Here is a 20929-nt window from a genome sequence, read left to right on the forward strand (position 1 = left end):
ACCTTTAATGTCATAATGCAACAGTTTGCGCGCTCAAAATACAGATAGACAAACTCCTCAGGAACCGTAGGGGAACCTTTGACAAGCCGCCGGCTTCCTGTTGCCGTAGAGGGCACTATGGAGAAATGGTGGCCCTCTGGTAAATTTAAGTCAATATTACCTAGGAGTTATGATGTACCAGCCATTGAACATCTGGGACTCACAGTTAATATGAAAATAATCCTTAAGAATAGTTAAACGAATCTTTGACTTAAACGAACAACGTTGAATATTCAACTGTACGAGTCTCTGTTGTGGTCCCATCTGGCCTACTGTGTCCTAATATGGAAACTTCACTTCAAAAAGATATCAATGATTTTCCGCTTTGGAGAAAGTTCAAGACAGCAACAACAATCATGCCAGAACTTGTTCAACTGTCACTACCTCGAATCTTTGAAGGACTAACACTATGTTTAAATTGTTATAGATTTTGATAGATTAGCCTATAAATTTTCCTAGAAATTACCTACTTAATATTATCTGTTAGATTAAGGACCTGCCCGAAGTGCTATGCGTACTAGTGGCTTTACAATGGGGGACTGGGGCAGCTGACCTCGTATGGGTCAGCTGCCTCGTATGGGCCAACAGGCCTACTGCAGTTACCTTTGTTCTTATGTTCTTATTGGGTGGTTATAAATAGGAGCTGCCTCGTATGGGCCAATAGGCATTCTGCAGTTACCTTTGTTCTTATGTTCTTATTGGGTGGTTATAAATAGGAGCTGCCTCGTATGGGCCAATAGGCATTCTGCAGTTGCCTTTGTTATGTTCTTAAATCCCCAGGGCCGGATGAAGTGTTTGCCAGGGTGCTTAAGGGGGCATATCGGTGTAAAATTAAAAGTCGTTCAATTTGCTTATAAATTTTTTTATAAAATGGTTATAGAAAGGGCTGCAGCTGGTCCGAGTTTCATCATCACACCCTAAACAGAAAAGGAGAAAAAAAATAAACAACGAATTATGCAACGAATTTTCAAATAGTTTCAGGGAACACATAAGAACATAAGAACAAAGGTAACTGCAGAAGGCCTATTGGCCCATACGAGGCAGCTCCTATTCTATAACCACCCAATCCCACTCATATACTTGTCCAACCCGTGCTTGAAACAATCGAGGGACCCCACCTCCACAATGTTACGCGGCAATTGGTTCCACAAATCAACAACCCTGTTACTGAACCAGTATTTACCCAAGTCTTTCCTAAATCTAAACTTATCCAATTTATATCCATTGTTTCGTGTTCTGTCCTGTGTTGATACTTTTAATACCCTATTAATATCCCCCCGGTTATGTCCATTCATCCACTTGTAAACCTCTATCATGTCACCCCTAACTCTTCGCCTTTCCAGTGAATGCAACTTAAGCTTTGTTAATCTTTCTTCATATGAAAGATTTCTAATTTGGGGAATTAACTTAGTCATCCTACGCTGGACACGTTCAAGTGAATTTATATCCATTCTATAATATGGCGACCAAAACTGAACTGCATAATCTAAATGGGGCCTAACTAGAGCAAGATATAGCTTGAGAACCACACCAGGTGTCTTGTTACTAACGCTGCGATTAATAAATCCAAGTGTCCGATTTGCCTTATTACGAACATTTATGCATTGATCCTTTTGTTTTAAATTCTTACTAATCATAACTCCCAGATCCCTTTCGCAATCCGACTTCGCAATCACAACACCATCTAGCTCGTATCTTGTAACTCTATCATCATTACCTAACCTCAGAACTTTACATTTATCAGCATTAAACTGCATCTGCCAATCCTTTGACCATTTCAAAACCCTATCTAGATCAACTTGAAGTGATAGTGAGTCCTCCTCCGAATTAATTTCCCTACCGATTTTCGTATCATCGGCAAATTTGCAAATGTTGCTACTCAAACCTGAATCTAAATCATTTATATATATTATAAACAACAGAGGTCCCAGGACAGAGCCTTGAGGCACTCCACTTACAACATTTTCCCACTCTGACTTGATTCCATTTATACTAACTCTCTGTTTCCTTTGGTATAGCCATGCCCTAATCCAGCTTAATATAGCACCCCCAATACCATGAGACTCTATTTTTTTAATCAGTCTTTCATGTGGCACTGTATCAAAAGCTTTGCTAAAGTCAAGGTATACAACATCGCAATCCTTACCACTATCAACTGCCTCAACAATGCTAGAATAAAAAGATAACAAATTTGTTAAACATGAACGGCCATTTATAAAACCATGTTGCGACTCAATTATTAATTTATGTTTTTCAAGATGAAGACGAATTTTATTTGCTATTATAGATTCGAGTAACTTTCCCACAATAGACGTTAGGCTAATTGGTCGATAGTTAGACGCAAGTGATCTATCTCCTTTCTTAAAAACTGGTATCACATTAGCAACTTTCCAAAACTCTGGCACTCTGCCTGACTCTATTGATTTATTAAATATGGTTGACAGTGGGTCACAAAGCTCCTCTTTGCATTCTTTAAGCACCCTAGCAAACACTTCATCCGGCCCTGGGGATTTGTTTGGTTTGAGTTTTACTATTTGTTTAAGAACATCCTCCCTGGTAACTGCTAAACTCGTCAACCTGTCCTCGTCCCCACCCACATAAGGTGGGGACGACATTTTTTAGTTGACATGTGTCAACTAAAATAATTTCTATAACACTCAGATATTAAATTAAGCACATAATAAAGGATTCTAGTGATCAGTTTTATCAAAAAAGTGTTTAGTGCAATAATATAATTTTTCAAAGTTACCCTACTAAAAAAATATGCAATATATGATATTTATAAATTTTTATAAAATCAACAAATAGACTTTGGACTAAAATGTCTACTAGAGTCTGTAGAAGCACAAACGCTACATTTATGGTGTAATTTGCATGTAAATTGATTAATAAATGAAAGCTCTGAAGTAATTTGAAGGTGTAAATTACTTTCCAGAGTAAAATAAAGATCCAAGTTCGGCCACCTGTAGCTGAGCTTGACTTCGACAAATTTCGTTCATAATTGGCACCCTTGCAGATAGGCATCCATTGAGCAAGGTGTGCAAGTTTCATGCAAATCCCTTGATAACAAACGAGAAAAAAATTGGCCAAAAAAAAAAGGAAAAAAAAATAAAAAGAAAAAAAAAATTAAATATAAATATATTGAACATACATATTACAATTATTACAAGAGTTTGTGCTTCTACAGCACATAGTAGACATTTTAGTTGACACATGTGTTCCCTGAGATTATTTGAGAATGTTGAACATTCGTTGCATAATACGTTGTGTATTTTTTTTCTCCTTTTCTGTTTAGGATGTGATGGTGAAACTTGGACCAGTTGCAGCCCTTTCTATAACCATTTCATAAAAAAATTTATAAGCAAATTGAACAATTTTAATTTATAACGATATTTTTCGATATGCCCCCTTAAAGAATGCAAAGAGGAGCTTTCCGAGCCACTGTCTACCATATTTAATAAATCAATAGAGTCAGGTAGAGTGCCAGAGTCATGGAAGGTAGCTAATGTGGTACCAATTTTTAAGAAAGGAGATAGATCACTTGCGTCAAACTATCATAAGAAGAACATAAGAACAAAGGTAACTGCAGAAGGCCTATTGGCCCATACGAGGCAGCTCCTATTCTATAACCACCCAATCCCACTCATATACTTGTCCAACCCGCGCTTGAAACAATCGAGGGACCCCACCTCCACCACGTTACGCGGCAATTGGTTCCACAAATCTACAACCCTGTTACTGAACCAGTATTTACCCAAGTCTTTCCTAAATCTAAACTTATCCAATTTATACCCATTGTTTCGTGTTCTGTCCTGTGTTGATACTTTTAATACCCTATTAATATCCCCCTTGTTATGTCCATTCACCCACTTGTAAACCTCTATCATGTCGCCCCTAACTCTTCGCCTTTCCAGTGAATGCAATATTAAGCTTTGTTAATCTTTCTTCATATGAAAGATTTCTAATTTGGGGAATTAACTTAGTCATCCTACGCTGGCCACGTTCAAGTGAATTTATATCCATTCTATAATATGGCGACCAAAACTGAACTGCATAATCTAAATGGGGCCTAACTAGAGCAAGATATAGCTTGAGAACCACACCAGGTGTCTTGTTACTAACGCTGCGATTAATAAATCCAAGTGTCCGATTTGCCTTATTACGAACATTTATGCATTGATCCTTTTGTTTTAAATTCTTACTAATCATAACTCCCAGATCCCTTACGCAATCCGACTTCGCAATCACAACACCATCTAGCTCGTATCTTGTAACTCTATCATCATTACCTAACCTCAGAACTTTACATTTATCAGCATTAAACTGCATCTGCCAATCCTTTGACCATTTCAAAACCCTATCTAGATCAACTTGAAGTGATAGTGAGTCCTCCTCCGAATTAATTTCCCTACCGATTTTCGTATCATCGGCAAATTTGCAAATGTTGCTACTCAAACCTGAATCTAAATCATTTATATATATTATAAACAACAGAGGTCCCAGGACAGAGCCTTGAGGCACTCCACTTACAACATTTTCCCACTCTGACTTGATTCCATTTATACTAACTCTCTGTTTCCTTTGGTATAGCCATGCCCTAATCCAGCTTAATATAGCACCCCCAATACCATGAGACTCTATCTTTTTAATCAGTCTTTCATGTGGCACTGTATCAAAAGCTTTGCTAAAGTCAAGGTATACAACATCGCAATCCTTACCACTATCAACTGCCTCAACAATGCTAGAATAAAAAGATAACAAATTTGTTAAACATGAACGGCCATTTATAAAACCATGTTGCGACTCAATTACCAACCTATGCTTTTCAAGATAAAGACGAATTTTATTTGCTATTATAGATTCGAGTAACTTTCCCACAATAGACGTTAGGCTAATTGTTAGACGCAAGTGATCTATCTCCTTTCTTAAAAACTGGTATCACATTAGCAACTTTCCAAAACTCTGGCACTCTGCCTGACTCTATTGATTTATTAAATATGGTTGACACAAAGCTCCTCTTTACATTCTTTAAGCACCCTGGCAAACACTTCATCCGGCCCTGGGGATTTGTTTGGTTTGAGTTTTACTATTTGTTTAAGAACATCCTCCCTGGTAACTGCTAAACTCGTCAACCTGTCCTCGTCCCCACCCACATAGACTTGTTCGGCTGAAGGCATATTGTTAAGTTCCTTATAGGTAAAAAGAGAGCTTGGTACAAAAGGATTAAAAATGGGGAACATAAGAACATAAGAACATAAGAACAAAGGTAACTGCAGAAGGCCTATTGGCCCATACGAGGCAGCTCCTATTCTGTAACCACCCAATCCCACTCATATACTTGTCCAACCCGTGCTTGAAACAATCGAGGGACCCCACCTCCACAATGTTACGCGGCAATTGGTTCCACAAATCAACAACCCTGTTACTGAACCAGTATTTAAGAACATAAGAACATAAGAACAAAGGTAACTGCAGAAGGCCTATTGGCCCATACGAGGCAGCTCCTATTCTATAACCACCCAATCCCACTCATATACTTGTCCAACCCGTGCTTGAAACAATCGAGGGACCCCACCTCCACAATGTTACGCGGCAATTGGTTCCACAAATCAACAACCCTGTTACTGAACCAGTATTTACCCAAGTCTTTCCTAAATCTAAACTTATCCAATTTATATCCATTGTTTCGTGTTCTGTCCTGTGTTGATACTTTTAATACCCTATTAATATCCCCCCGGTTATGTCCATTCATCCACTTGTAAACCTCTATCATGTCACCCCTAACTCTTCGCCTTTCCAGTGAATGCAACTTAAGCTTTGTTAATCTTTCTTCATATGAAAGATTTCTAATTTGGGGAATTAACTTAGTCATCCTACGCTGGACACGTTCAAGTGAATTTATATCCATTCTATAATATGGCGACCAAAACTGAACTGCATAATCTAAATGGGGCCTAACTAGAGCAAGATATAGCTTGAGAACCACACCAGGTGTCTTGTTACTAACGCTGCGATTAATAAATCCAAGTGTCCGATTTGCCTTATTACGAACATTTATGCATTGATCCTTTTGTTTTAAATTCTTACTAATCATAACTCCCAGATCCCTTTCGCAATCCGACTTCGCAATCACAACACCATCTAGCTCGTATCTTGTAACTCTATCATCATTACCTAACCTCAGAACTTTACATTTATCAGCATTAAACTGCATCTGCCAATCCTTTGACCATTTCAAAACCCTATCTAGATCAACTTGAAGTGATAGTGAGTCCTCCTCCGAATTAATTTCCCTACCGATTTTCGTATCATCGGCAAATTTGCAAATGTTGCTACTCAAACCTGAATCTAAATCATTTATATATATTATAAACAACAGAGGTCCCAGGACAGAGCCTTGAGGCACTCCACTTACAACACTTTCCCACTCTGACTTGATTCCATTTATACTAACTCTCTGTTTCCTTTGGTATAGCCATGCCCTAATCCAGCTTAATATAGCACCCCCAATACCATGAGACTCTATTTTTTTAATCAGTCTTTCATGTGGCACTGTATCAAAAGCTTTGCTAAAGTCAAGGTATACAACATCGCAATCCTTACCACTATCAACTGCCTCAACAATGCTAGAATAAAAAGATAACAAATTTGTTAAACATGAACGGCCATTTATAAAACCATGTTGCGACTCAATTATTAATTTATGTTTTTCAAGATGAAGACGAATTTTATTTGCTATTATAGATTCCAGTAACTTTCCCACAATAGACGTTAGGCTAATTGGTCGATAGTTAGACGCAAGTGATCTATCTCCTTTCTTAAAAACTGGTATCACATTAGCAACTTTCCAAAACTCTGGCACTCTGCCTGACTCTATTGATTTATTAAATATGGTTGACAGTGGGTCACAAAGCTCCTCTTTGCATTCTTTAAGCACCCTGGCAAACACTTCATCCGGCCCTGGGGATTTGTTTGGTTTGAGTTTTACTATTTGTTTAAGAACATCCTCCCTGGTAACTGCTAAACTCGTCAACCTGTCCTCGTCCCCACCCACATAGACTTGTTCGGCTGAAGGCATATTGTTAAGTTCCTCTTTAGTAAATACAGATACAAAATATTTATTAAAAATACTACTCATCTCTTCATCACTATCTGTTATTTGACCTGTCTCAGTTTTTAATGGACCTATCCTTTCCCTAGTCTTAGTACGATATAACTGAAAAAACCCTTTAGGATTTGTCTTTGCTTGCCCTGCTATGCGAAATTCATAGTTTCTTTTTGCTTTCCTTATCTCTTTTTTAACATTTCTAACCAGTTGTACGAATTCCTGTTCTAAAGTGACCTCCCCATTTTTAATCCTTTTGTACCAAGCTCTCTTTTTACCTATAAGGTTCTTCAAATTCTTTGTTATCCACTTTGGGTCATTAGTATACGATCTATTCAATTTGTATGGTATACTACGTTCCTGTGCTTTGTTTAGAATATTCTTAAATAAGTTATATATTGAATCCACATCGAAATCCCCATTTAAGTCACCTATCGCTGGGTTCATGTCTCGCTCCAAGACCGGCCCACACCCCATACCCAAGCCTTTCCAATCAATTTGACCCAAAAAATTTCTTAGGCTATTAAAATCAGCTTTTCGAAAATCTGGCACTTTAACAGAATTTTCTCCTACTGGTCTATTCCATTCTATGCTAAATCTGATTTCTTTGTGATCACTGCTCCCTAGCTCACTCCCTATTTCGATGTCATTAATTTGCGTTTCCCTGTTAGTTAACACTAAATCTAAAATATTATTTTCCCGTGTTGGTTCCTTAATGTGTTGCGTAAGAAAGCAATCGTCAATTAATTCTAGAAAATCTTCTGCTTCACTATTCCCTGTTTTGTTCAACCAGTTTATTCCGCTAAAATTAAAGTCACCCATGACATAAATACTGTTAGATCTAGATGCTCTAGATATTTCATCCCATAGATGCTTTGCTTCCATTCTGTCTAAATTTGGTGGCCTATATATTACTCCTATTATAATATTATTAGCTTTTTCGTTTAATTCAATCCAAATAGTTTCTGAGTGTGGCTCTGTTTTGATTCCCTCTTTGAGACTACATTTCAAATTGTCCCTAACATATATGGCTACTCCACCTCCTCGTCTAATATATCTATCTGTGTGAAATAGTTTAAATCCATATATTTGATATTCAGCTAATAGTTCTCTATTTTCTACATTCATCCACGTTTCGGTAAGTGCAATAATATCTATTTTTTCTGTGCAGACAAGAGCATTTAATTCGTTAATTTTATTTCTTAGACTTCTACTGTTAGTGTAATATACCCTAAGTGAATTGTTATTTTGCGGACCTTCTCTTTCCCTGATCGTTTTGCCAATTCCTTTCTCCCACAAACACATACTTTTATTACCTCCTTCCTCCAAATCAATTCCCATACCTCTATCTACTAACAGTTTAAACCCAAACAAACACCTCTAACCACTTCTTCTAGCGAGTTCGCAACAGCAACAACCCCAGCTCTCGATAGATGCACCCCATCACGAGCATACATTTCATTTCTTCCATAGAAGTGTTCCCAGTTGTCTATGAAAGATATTGCATTTGATTTGCAATATCTTTCCAGCCGGCAATTGACACCAAGTGCCCTCGATATCCATTCATTTCCCACTCCCTTTCTTGGAAGAATGCCACATATGATCGGGATTCCTCCCTTGCTCCTAACTAACTCTATGGCTGTTTTATACCTCTGAATCAGTTCCTCACTCCTGACTCGACCAACATCATTTCCTCCCACGCTAATGCAAATAATGGGATTGTTCCCATTACCAGCCATAATATCATTCATGTTGTTTATAATATCACCAATGCCAGCTCCGGGATAGCAAACCCTTAACCTGTTCCCCCTATCTCTAGCACAAAACGTTCTATCCAAATACCTTATCTGGGAATCTCCCACAACTAATGTTTGCTTAGGTACTTCCTTTACTTTCTGAGGGGCCTGCGCTTCCTTTCTCTTCGTTGCTTTCCCTTTTGCGCGATCCACAGTCTCTCCACAGCACTCGTCCTCCAAAACGTCAAATGAATTTGAAGTTGCTATGGCGTTTGAAGGCGGCTTTATCAAAGTCTTCTTAAGGCCCCTGTCTTTCGCAACTCTCCAAGACGAGGTCCCTTTACTGCTGGTCTCCTCCTTCGTTACTTCTCGTTGTTTTTTAAGCTGACGCACCTCCTCCCGCAGAGAGTCCAACTCTGTCTTCAGGGCTCCCACTAGAGTCACCAGGTCCTTCACTACAACTTCCATATTGCTATGATAAAATAACAACACTCAGGAGCTCCGGTTAACACAACCTCTCACTGTGACTTCACCTGACCGACTGACCCAAGTCTTTCCTAAATCTAAACTTATCCAATTTATATCCATTGTTTCGTGTTCTGTCCTGTGTTGATACTTTTAATACCCTATTAATATCCCCCCGGTTATGTCCATTCATCCACTTGTAAACCTCTATCATGTCACCCCTAACTCTTCGCCTTTCCAGTGAATGCAACTTAAGCTTTGTTAATCTTTCTTCATATGAAAGATTTCTAATTTGGGGAATTAACTTAGTCATCCTACGCTGGACACCTTCAAGTGAATTTATATCCATTCTATAATATGGCGACCAAAACTGAACTGCATAATCTAAATGGGGCCTAACTAGAGCAAGATATAGCTTGAGAACCACACCAGGTGTCTTGTTACTAACGCTGCGATTAATAAATCCAAGTGTCCGATTTGCCTTATTACGAACATTTATGCATTGATCCTTTTGTTTTAAATTCTTACTAATCATAACTCCCAGATCCCTTTCGCAATCCGACTTCGCAATCACAACACCATCTAGCTCGTATCTTGTAACTCTATCATCATTACCTAACCTCAGAACTTTACATTTATCAGCATTAAACTGCATCTGCCAATCCTTTGACCATTTCAAAACCCTATCTAGATCAACTTGAAGTGATAGTGAGTCCTCCTCCGAATTAATTTCCCTACCGATTTTCGTATCATCGGCAAATTTGCAAATGTTGCTACTCAAACCTGAATCTAAATCATTTATATATATTATAAACAACAGAGGTCCCAGGACAGAGCCTTGAGGCACTCCACTTACAACATTTTCCCACTCTGACTTGATTCCATTTATACTAACTCTCTGTTTCCTTTGGTATAGCCATGCCCTAATCCAGCTTAATATAGCACCCCCAATACCATGAGACTCTATTTTTTTAATCAGTCTTTCATGTGGCACTGTATCAAAAGCTTTGCTAAAGTCAAGGTATACAACATCGCAATCCTTACCACTATCAACTGCCTCAACAATGCTAGAATAAAAAGATAACAAATTTGTTAAACATGAACGGCCATTTATAAAACCATGTTGCGACTCAATTATTAATTTATGTTTTTCAAGATGAAGACGAATTTTATTTGCTATTATAGATTCGAGTAACTTTCCCACAATAGACGTTAGGCTAATTGGTCGATAGTTAGACGCAAGTGATCTATCTCCTTTCTTAAAAACTGGTATCACATTAGCAACTTTCCAAAACTCTGGCACTCTGCCTGACTCTATTGATTTATTAAATATGGTTGACAGTGGGTCACAAAGCTCCTCTTTGCATTCTTTAAGCACCCTAGCAAACACTTCATCCGGCCCTGGGGATTTGTTTGGTTTGAGTTTTACTATTTGTTTAAGAACATCCTCCCTGGTAACTGCTAAACTCGTCAACCTGTCCTCGTCCCCACCCACATAGACTTGTTCGGCTGAAGGCATATTGTTAAGTTCCTCTTTAGTAAATACAGATACAAAATATTTATTAAAAATACTACTCATCTCTTCATCACTATCTGTTATTTGACCTGTCTCAGTTTTTAATGGACCTATCCTTTCCCTAGTCTTAGTACGATATAACTGAAAAAACCCTTTAGGATTTGTCTTTGCTTGCCCTGCTATGCGAACTTCATAGTTTCTTTTTGCTTTCCTTATCTCTTTTTTAACATTTCTAACCAGTTGTACGAATTCCTGTTCTAAAGTGACCTCCCCATTTTTAATCCTTTTGTACCAGGCTCTCTTTTTACCTATAAGGTTCTTCAAATTCTTTGTTATCCACTTTGGGTCATTAGTATACGATCTATTCAATTTGTATGGTATACTACGTTCCTGTGCTTTGTTTAGAATATTCTTAAATAAGTTATATATTGAATCCACATCGAAATCCCCATTTAAGTCACCTATCGCTGGGTTCATGTCTCGCTCCAAGACCGGTCCACACCCCATACCCAAGCCTTTCCAATCAATTTGACCCAAAAAATTTCTTAGGCTATTAAAATCAGCTTTTCGAAAATCTGGCACTTTAACAGAATTTTCTCCTACTGGTCTATTCCATTCTATGCTAAATCTGATTTCTTTGTGATCACTGCTCCCTAGCTCACTCCCTATTTCGATGTCATTAATTTGCGTTTCCCTGTTAGTTAACACTAAATCTAAAATATTATTTTCCCTTGTTGGTTCCTTAATGTGTTGCGTAAGAAAGCAATCGTCAATTAATTCTAGAAAATCTTCTGCTTCACTATTCCCTGTTTTGTTCAACCAGTTTATTCCGCTAAAATTAAAGTCACCCATGAGACTCACTTTAGAACAGGAATTCGTACAACTGGTTAGAAATGTTAAAAAAGAGATAAGGAAAGCAAAAAGAAACTATGAAGTTCGCATAGCAGGGCAAGCAAAGACAAATCCTAAAGGGTTTTTTCAGTTATATCGTACTAAGACTAGGGAAAGGATAGGTCCATTAAAAGCTGAGACAGGTCAAATAACAGATAGTGATGAAGAGATGAGTAGTATTTTTAATAAATATTTTGTATCTGTATTTACTAAAGAGGAACTTAACAATATGCCTTCAGCCGAACAAGTCTATGTGGGTGGGGACGAGGACAGGTTGACGAGTTTAGCAGTTACCAGGGAGGATGTTCTTAAACAAATAGTAAAACTCAAACCAAACAAATCCCCAGGGCCGGATGAAGTGTTTGCTAGGGTGCTTAAAGAATGCAAAGAGGAGCTTTGTGACCCACTGTCAACCATATTTAATAAATCAATAGAGTCAGGCAGAGTGCCAGAGTTTTGGAAAGTTGCTAATGTGATACCAGTTTTTAAGAAAGGAGATAGATCACTTGCGTCTAACTATCGACCAATTAGCCTAACGTCTATTGTGGGAAAGTTACTCGAATCTATAATAGCAAATAAAATTCGTCTTCATCTTGAAAAACATAAATTAATAATTGAGTCGCAACATGGTTTTATAAATGGCCGTTCATGTTTAACAAATTTGTTATCTTCTTAAACTTAAATTTGTTTGTTCTTAAATGAAATGTATGCAGTTCTTTAATGAAATGTATGCTCGTGATGGGGTGCATCTATCGAGAGCTGGGGTTGTTGCTGTTGCGAACTCGTTGGAAGAAGTGGTTATAGGTGTTTGTTTGGATTTAAACTGTTAGTAGATAGAGGTATGGGATTTGATTTGGAGGAAGGAGATAATAAGGCAGAGAAGGAGATAATAAGTTAATAAGTTAAGGCAGAGTGCCAGAGTTTTGGAAAGTTGCTAATGTGATACCAGTTTTTAAGAAAGGAGATAGATCACTTGCGTCTAACTATCGACCAATTAGCCTAACGTCTATTGTGGGAAAGTTACTCGAATCTATAATAGCAAATAAAATTCGTCTTCATCTTGAAAAACATAAATTAATAATTGAGTCTCAACATGGTTTTATAAATGGCCGTTCATGTTTAACAAATTTGTTATCTTTTTATTCTAGCATTGTTGAGGCAGTTGATAGTGGTAAGGATTGCGATGTTGTATACCTTGACTTTAGCAAAGCTTTTGATACAGTGCCACATGAAAGACTGATTAAAAAGATAGAGTCTCATGGTATTGGGGGTGCTATATTAAGCTGGATTAGGGCATGGCTATACCAAAGGAAACAGAGAGTTAGTATAAATGGAATCAAGTCAGAGTGGGAAAATGTTGTAAGCGGAGTGCCTCAAGGCTCTGTCCTGGGACCTCTGTTGTTTATAATATATATAAATGATTTAGATTCAGGTTTGAGTAGCAACATTTGCAAATTTGCCGATGATACGAAAATCGGTAGGGAAATTAATTCGGAGGAGGACTCACTATCACTTCAAGTTGATCTAGATAGGGTTTTGAAATGGTCAAAGGATTGGCAGATGCAGTTTAATGCTGATAAATGTAAAGTTCTGAGGTTAGGTAATGATGATAGAGTTACAAGATACGAGCTAGATGGTGTTGTGATTGCGAAGTCGGATTGCGAAAGGGATCTGGGAGTTATGATTAGTAAGAATTTAAAACAAAAGGATCAATGCATAAATGTTCGTAATAAGGCAAATCGGACACTTGGATTTATTAATCGCAGCGTTAGTAACAAGACACCTGGTGTGGTTCTCAAGCTATATCTTGCTCTAGTTAGGCCCCATTTAGATTATGCAGTTCAGTTTTGGTCGCCATATTATAGAATGGATATAAATTCACTTGAACGTGTCCAGCGTAGGATGACTAAGTTAATTCCCCAAATTAGAAATCTTTCATATGAAGAAAGATTAACAAAGCTCAAGTTGCATTCACTGGAAAGGCGAAGAGTTAGGGGTGACATGATAGAGGTTTACAAGTAGGTGAATGGACATAACAAGGGGGATATTAATAGGGTATTAAAAGTATCAACACAGGACAGAACACGAAATAATGGGTATAAATTGGATAAGTTTAGATTTAGGAAAGACTTGGGTAAATACTGGTTCAGTAACAGGGTTGTTGATTTGTGGAACCAATTGCCGCATAACGTGGTGGAGGTGGGGTCCCTCGATTGTTTCAAGCGCGGGTTGGACAAGTATATGAGTGGGATTGGGTGGTTATAGAATAGGAGCAGCCTCGAATGGGCCAATAGGCCTTCTGCAGTTACCTTTGTTCTTGTTCTTATCTTTTTATTCTAGCATTGTTGAGGCAGTTGATAGTGGTAAGGATTGCGATGTTGTATACCTTGACTTTAGCAAAGCTTTTGATACAGTGCCACATGAAAGACTGATTAAAAAAATAGAGTCTCATGGTATTGGGGGTGCTATATTAAGCTGGATTAGGGCATGGCTATACCAAAGGAAACAGAGAGTTAGTATAAATGGAATCAAGTCAGAGTGGGAAAATGTTGTAAGTGGAGTGCCTCAAGGCTCTGTCCTGGGACCTCTGTTGTTTATAATATATATAAATGATTTAGATTCAGGTTTGAGTAGCAACATTTGCAAATTTGCCGATGATACGAAAATCGGTAGGGAAATTAATTCGGAGGAGGACTCACTATCACTTCAAGTTGATCTAGATAGGGTTTTGAAATGGTCAAAGGATTGGCAGATGCAGTTTAATGCTGATAAATGTAAAGTTCTGAGGTTAGGTAATGATGATAGAGTTACAAGATACGAGCTAGATGGTGTTGTGATTGCGAAGTCGGATTGCGAAAGGGATCTGGGAGTTATGATTAGTAAGAATTTAAAACAAAAGGATCAATGCATAAATGTTCGTAATAAGGCAAATCGGACACTTGGATTTATTAATCGCAGCGTTAGTAACAAGACACCTGGTGTGGTTCTCAAGCTATATCTTGCTCTAGTTAGGCCCCATTTAGATTATGCAGTTCAGTTTTGGTCGCCATATTATAGAATGGATATAAATTCACTTGAACGTGTCCAGCGTAGGATGACTAAGTTAATTCCCCAAATTAGAAATCTTTCATATGAAGAAAGATTAACAAAGCTTAAGTTGCATTCACTGGAAAGGCGAAGAGTTAGGGGTGACATGATAGAGGTTTACAAGTGGATGAATGGACATAACCGGGGGGATATTAATAGGGTATTAAAAGTATCAACACAGGACAGAACACGAAACAATGGATATAAATTGGATAAGTTTAGATTTAGGAAAGACTTGGGTAAATACTGGTTCAGTAACAGGGTTGTTGATTTGTGGAACCAATTGCCGCGTAACATTGTGGAGGTGGGGTCCCTCGATTGTTTCAAGCACGGGTTGGACAAGTATATGAGTGGGATTGGGTGGTTATAGAATAGGAGCTGCCTCGTATGGGCCAATAGGCCTTCTGCAGTTACCTTTGTTCTTATGTTAAGTTCCTCTTTAGTAAATACAGATACAAAATATTTATTAAAAATACTACTCATCTCTTCATCACTATCTGTTATTTGACCTGTCTCAGTTTTTAATGGACCTATCCTTTCCCTAGTCTTAGTACGATATAACTGAAATCCACCAACCAAAACACTCCCAAACCAAGGAAAAACAAAGTCACAGATTTACTTATTAAAGGCTTTAATATATTTAATTTATTTAATAACACAGATTAAAGGTTTACCTTAAGGGCGAGGACCACCACAAGTGAGGAAGCCCCCTTGAAAGGAGTGTTGACTGAATGCCCCCAGGGAAAGATAACCTTCACCATGCAAGGCTAGTACTTACAGAGCGCACAGGGAAGGAAACCCTGAGCACATGCAGTTCCAGTACACTAAACTCCTGGCTCACGCACACATCCCTATGGGAACACACCGCCTCAAAAGCAAAAACACCAAAGAAAACGGGATGCCAGAGCACAGTGACTACCAGGCCCGGACATCAGTATAGAACTAGACTCTGCACGACCTGGCTGACCCAGGCAGGTGGGTGGGGGCAGACTAGTGAAGAAGGGGGAGGGGGGGGCAGACTAGTGAAGAAGGGGGGGGGGGCAGACTAGTGAAGAAGGGGGGGGGCAGACTAGTGAAGAAGGGGGGGGCAGACTAGTGAAGAAGGGGGGGGGGCAGACTAGTGAAGAAGGGGGGGCAGACTAGTGAAGAAGGGGGAGGGGGGGGGCAGACTAGTGAAGAAGGGGGGGGGGCAGACTAGTGAAGAAGGGGGGGGCAGACTAGTGAAGAAAGGGGGGGGCAGACTAGTGAAGAAGGGGGGGCAGACTAGTGAAGAAGGGGGGGCAGACTAGTGAAGGGGGGGGGGCTAGTTTTACAGCTAGTTTCTAGCTGTATAAAATCCATTTACAGTCTCCGTGGTGTAGTGGTAAGACACTCGCCTGGTCGAACCAATGTTTCTATTTCATTGCGCCTGGCGTTCCGCGAGCGCAATGTCATGGGTTCGTATCCTGACCGGGGAGGATTTACTGGGCGCAATTCCTTAACTGTAGCCTCTGTTTAACGCAACAGTAAAATGTGTACTTGGATGAAAAAACGATTCTTCGCGGCAGGGGATCGTATTCCAGGGACCTGCCCGAAACGCTACGCGTACTAGTGGCTGTACATGAATGTAACAACTCTTGTATATATCTCAAAAAAAAAAACTATTATCCGATCAACTTGGTAATAGTTTACAAATGTTTGCCATGAAATTTACGTTTTCTCTAATAGCCGAACAGCTTATTAAAGAAAACGGCGTGGCAGTGAATCATCGTGGTAAAACAATTGTATTATTGACACGACGAGTATAATCGACGTAGTTTTTATAAATGTTGCCGGTCGAACGCATCCTTATGTGACCTTTAATACCTACGTTCTTATAGAACATTCTATTGCGAGCACATTGGTACAAAAATGAAATACATACATCGACAAATAATGTCAGGACAGTGAATTGAATATACACTTTTCAAAGCGAGTTTCGCCGATATGCCGCCGCGGGTAACACTTCGGCCACTTCCTACACTGTTTTGGGTGGGCTCGAATCGAATTAAATATAGGACAAGATACCCTTCGGGTGAGCTTTGAAGTGGGTATAAGTGAAGAATAGCTTGGGTGAGAGGAAACGTCGGTAGTTGTAGAGATAGAGCCAGGGCTAGACCCAGCTGCGCGGCTGAATATGAGGCTACTTGAACACCTGGTCGGCTTAGGCTTGGCGGGCAGGGGCCCGAGGGAGGGGCGGCGGTGTGAGATCTTCTTTCCTCATGATGTGTGGAGTCTTCTTTCTTCTTTGAAGCTGAAGTCTTCTTTCTTCTTTGAAGCTGGAGTCTTCTGTCTTGCACGTTGGTCTGCTCCGAAGCTTGCAGGGGTTCCACCACCTCAAAACGAGCAAAATTAGGTCCCTATACCCCTAAAGAGGGGAGGGGGGTGAAGGCGGCTACCTTCGGGCGAATCTGGTGCTGAAGCTAAGCTGGTTATTTTTCTTTGTTCTTTTGCGTGGAGTTTGGTCTGTTGGAGTGCTTGGTGAAGGTGTGGGTCTTGTCGCTTTCACATATTCGTTTAAGTCTTCTCTTGCTGCTCGCCATACGCTGTTGCACATCAGGGTTTTCATGTGTGTTACTACCCTGGTAACAGTTTCCTCGCCGTTTCTGTGTTTCTTCGTTATTGTTCCTGCTTCCACGTCCTGGATTGACAATGGTTCTTCTGTGTCCTTGGGGTCGTGAATCAGGAATCTGCGTGGGGATTGCAGACCTTCTAGGCTTACTGGGTAGATCGATTCTTGGTCGTATTCTGACAATTCGAGGCCGTCGCCCTCCTCGTTTCCATATACTGGGTCCCTCAGTGGTACATGAAATTCTTGCATTCTTGGGTCAGCGTTTTCTTCGACAAAACTCATGACAGTAGTGTATGGGTTGAACAATTTCGGGGCTGCTATGCTGGTAGTCACTTTGGGTTCAGGTGCGATGACAGTTGATGGTTCAGCAGATGTTGAGATCGGTTGAGAAGCCGTCGGAGTGCTGTCGTTTGCCGTAGTCGGGTTTGCAGGAGTGGCTGGTGTAGGGTTGGCCTCTGTTGTAGTAGAGCAGGTGAACATGGCCTCTGGTATCACAAACGGTGGTAGGTTGTTCTCCTTGTATAGTTCCTTGAGTATTTCATATCGTAGTCTGAGATCTCCACCTGAGAGCGCCGTTGCGAAGTGTATCAGGGCTGCAACAGTGCTATCAGGGGTGGCTGCTGGCGGCGTGAGTGAGGACGGCTGGCTGGCTGGGTTGAGAGGTGTTGTCTGTGACCTTGAGTGGCTGGCCCGGGAGCTGCTGGTCCAGTAGTTTAGTTGTGCGCCGCTCGCATGGGTGGGCTACGACATTGAATCTATATTTATATGCATATGTCCGTGTAGAGAATTTTATTGCGATTCCAATGATACCACAATTAGCGATGTAGGACAACTGTAGGCTTCGCAACTATTAAGAGAGTGGAAACATTTTGTTGCTGTTTGGCGCTCTCGGCTAGTGATCTGAATAGTTTTTTATTTGGTGTTGATAATCCTTATGCTTTGGCGGCATTTTATAGATATGTTCTTATAGACAATTTTATTGCGAACACAGTGATACCAAAGTTAAATACGTGCGCCTTCAATTATTGTCAGGACAGTCAAAAAAGTGTACACTTTTTCGGTCATACCGCATAGGCGCGCGAAGCGCGGAAAGCATCTGGGGTATGATTTTGTTTTTTTGAACGCCGAGAGCGCGAAAGTGTTATTTAAAATGTCTGAAATGTCGGAAATTTGACTCCTGAGCGTGATTTTTGAGCCGAATTCTGACTCTCTGCACCTATTTTCAGTTTCAAATTACGACGTTTCATACCGAAAATATGCCAATTACTGTAAATGGCGATGGGTCATATTTTGCCCAAACCCCCCTGCAGTTATAAAATGTCTGAAATGTCGGAAATTTGACTCCTGAGCGTGATTTTTGAGCCGAATTCTGACTCTCTGCACCTATTTTCAGTTTCAAATTATGACTTTTCATACCAAAAATATGCCAATTACTGAAAACAACGATGGGTCATATTTTGCCCAAACCCCTGTGCAGTTTTTATACACTTTGGCGCATTCCTGCAGACCGTCGTTGTCACCAATATTATTAATCACACCGCACGCGTGCCCCTCTCGGGAGTCACAAGCAAAAATATTTGTATAAAATCCATTTACTGTCTCCGTGGTGTAGTGGTAAGACACTCGCCTGGCGTTCCGCGAGCGCTATGTCATGGGTTCGTATCCTGGCCGGGGAGGATTTACTGGGCGCAATTCCTTAACTGTAGCCTCTGTTTAACGCAACACTAAAATGTGTACTTGGATGAAAAAACGATTCTTCGCGGCAGGGGATCGTATTCCAGGGACCTGCCCGAAACGCTACGCGTACTAGTGGCTGTACATGAATGTAACAACTCTTGTATATATCTCAAAAAAAAAAAAAAATTATTATCCGATCAACTTGGGAATAGTTTACAAATGTTTGCCTAGAAATTTACGTTTTCTCTAATAGCCGAACAGCTTATTAAAGAAAACGGCGTGGCAGTGAATCATTGTGGTAAAACAATTGTATTATTGACAAGACGAGTATAATCGACGTAGTTTTTATAAATGTTGCCGGTCGAACGCATCCTTATGTGACCTTTAATACCTACGTTCTTATAGAACATTCTATTGTGAGCACATTGGTACAAAAATGAAATGCATACATCGACAAATAATGTCAGGACAGTGAATTGAATATACACTTTTCAAAGCCAGTTTCGCCGATATGCCGCCGCGGGTAACACTTCGGCCACTTCCCACACTGTTTTGGGTGGGCTCGAATCGAATTAAATATAGGACAAGATACCCTTCGGGTGAGCTTTGAAGTGGGTATAAGTGAAGAATAGCTTGGGTGAGAGGAAGCGTCCGTAGTTGTAGAGATAGAGCCAGGGCTAGACCCAGCTGCGCGGCTGAATATGAGGCTACTTGAACACCTGGTCGGCTTAGGCTTGGCGGGCAGGGTCCCGAGGGAGGGGCGGCGGTGTGAGGTCTTCTTTCCTCATGATGTGTGGAGTCTTCTTTCTTCTTAGGAGTTGAAGTCTTCTTTCTTCTTTGAAGCTGAAGTCTTCCGTCTTCTGTCTTGCACGTTGGTCTGCTCCGAAGCTTGCAGGGGTTCCACCACCTCAAAACGAGAAAAATTAGGTCCCTATACCCCTAAAGAGGGGGGGGGGTGAAGGCGGCTACCTTAGGGCGAATCTGGTGCTGAAGCTAGGCTGGTTATTTTTCTTTGTTCTTTTGCGTGGAGTTTGGTCTGTTGGCGTGCTTGGTGAAGGTGTGGGTCTTGTCGCTTTCACATATTCGTTCAAGTCTTCTCTTGCTGCTCGCCATACGCTGTTGCACATCAGGGGTTTCATGTGTGTTACTACCCTGGTAACAGTTTCCTCGCCGTTTCTGTGTTTCTTCGTTATTGTTCCTGCTTCCACGTCCAGGATTGACAATGGTTCTTCTGTGTCCTTGGGGTCGTGAATCAGGAATCTGCGTGGGGATTGCAGACCTTCTAGGCTTACTGGGTAGATCGATTCTTGGTCGTATTCTGACAATTCGAAGACGTCGCCCTCCTCGTTTCCATATACTGGGTCCCTCAGTGGTACATGAAATTCTTGCATTCTTGGGTCAGCGTTTTCTTCGACAAAACTCATGACAGTAGTGTATGGGTTGAACAATTTCGGGGCTGCTATGCTGGTAGTCACTTTGGGTTCAGGTGCGATGACAGTTGATGGTTCAGCAGATGTTGAGATCGGTTGAGAAGCCGTCGGAGTGCTGTCGTTTGCCGTAGTCGGGTTTGCAGGAGTGGCTGGTGTAGGGTTGGCCTCTGTTGTAATAGAGCAGGTGAACATGGCCTCTGGTATCACAAACGGTGGTAGGTTGTTCTCCTTGTATAGTTCCTTGAGTATTTCATATCGTAGTCTGAGATCTCCACCTGAGAGCGCCGTTGCGAAGTGTATCAGGGCTGCAACAGTGCTATCAGGGGTGGCTGCTGGCGGCGTGAGTGAGGACGGCTGGCTGGCTGGGTTGAGAGGTGTTGTCTGTGACCTTGA

The 20929-nt window shown here is 40.4% G+C and overlaps 1 long non-coding RNA gene across 1 annotated transcript in view; it reads right to left on the bottom strand.

Annotated features, from left to right (window-relative positions):
- Nucleotides 1-20929, bottom strand: part of LOC138357271 (uncharacterized) — a 263605-nt gene that overhangs the window by 62549 nt on the left and 180127 nt on the right. The gene's annotated exons all lie outside the window — the stretch shown is intronic.

Source organism: Procambarus clarkii, chromosome 77 (genome assembly GCF_040958095.1).
Source record: "Procambarus clarkii isolate CNS0578487 chromosome 77, FALCON_Pclarkii_2.0, whole genome shotgun sequence".
NCBI classification, from domain to species: domain Eukaryota; kingdom Metazoa; phylum Arthropoda; class Malacostraca; order Decapoda; family Cambaridae; genus Procambarus; species Procambarus clarkii.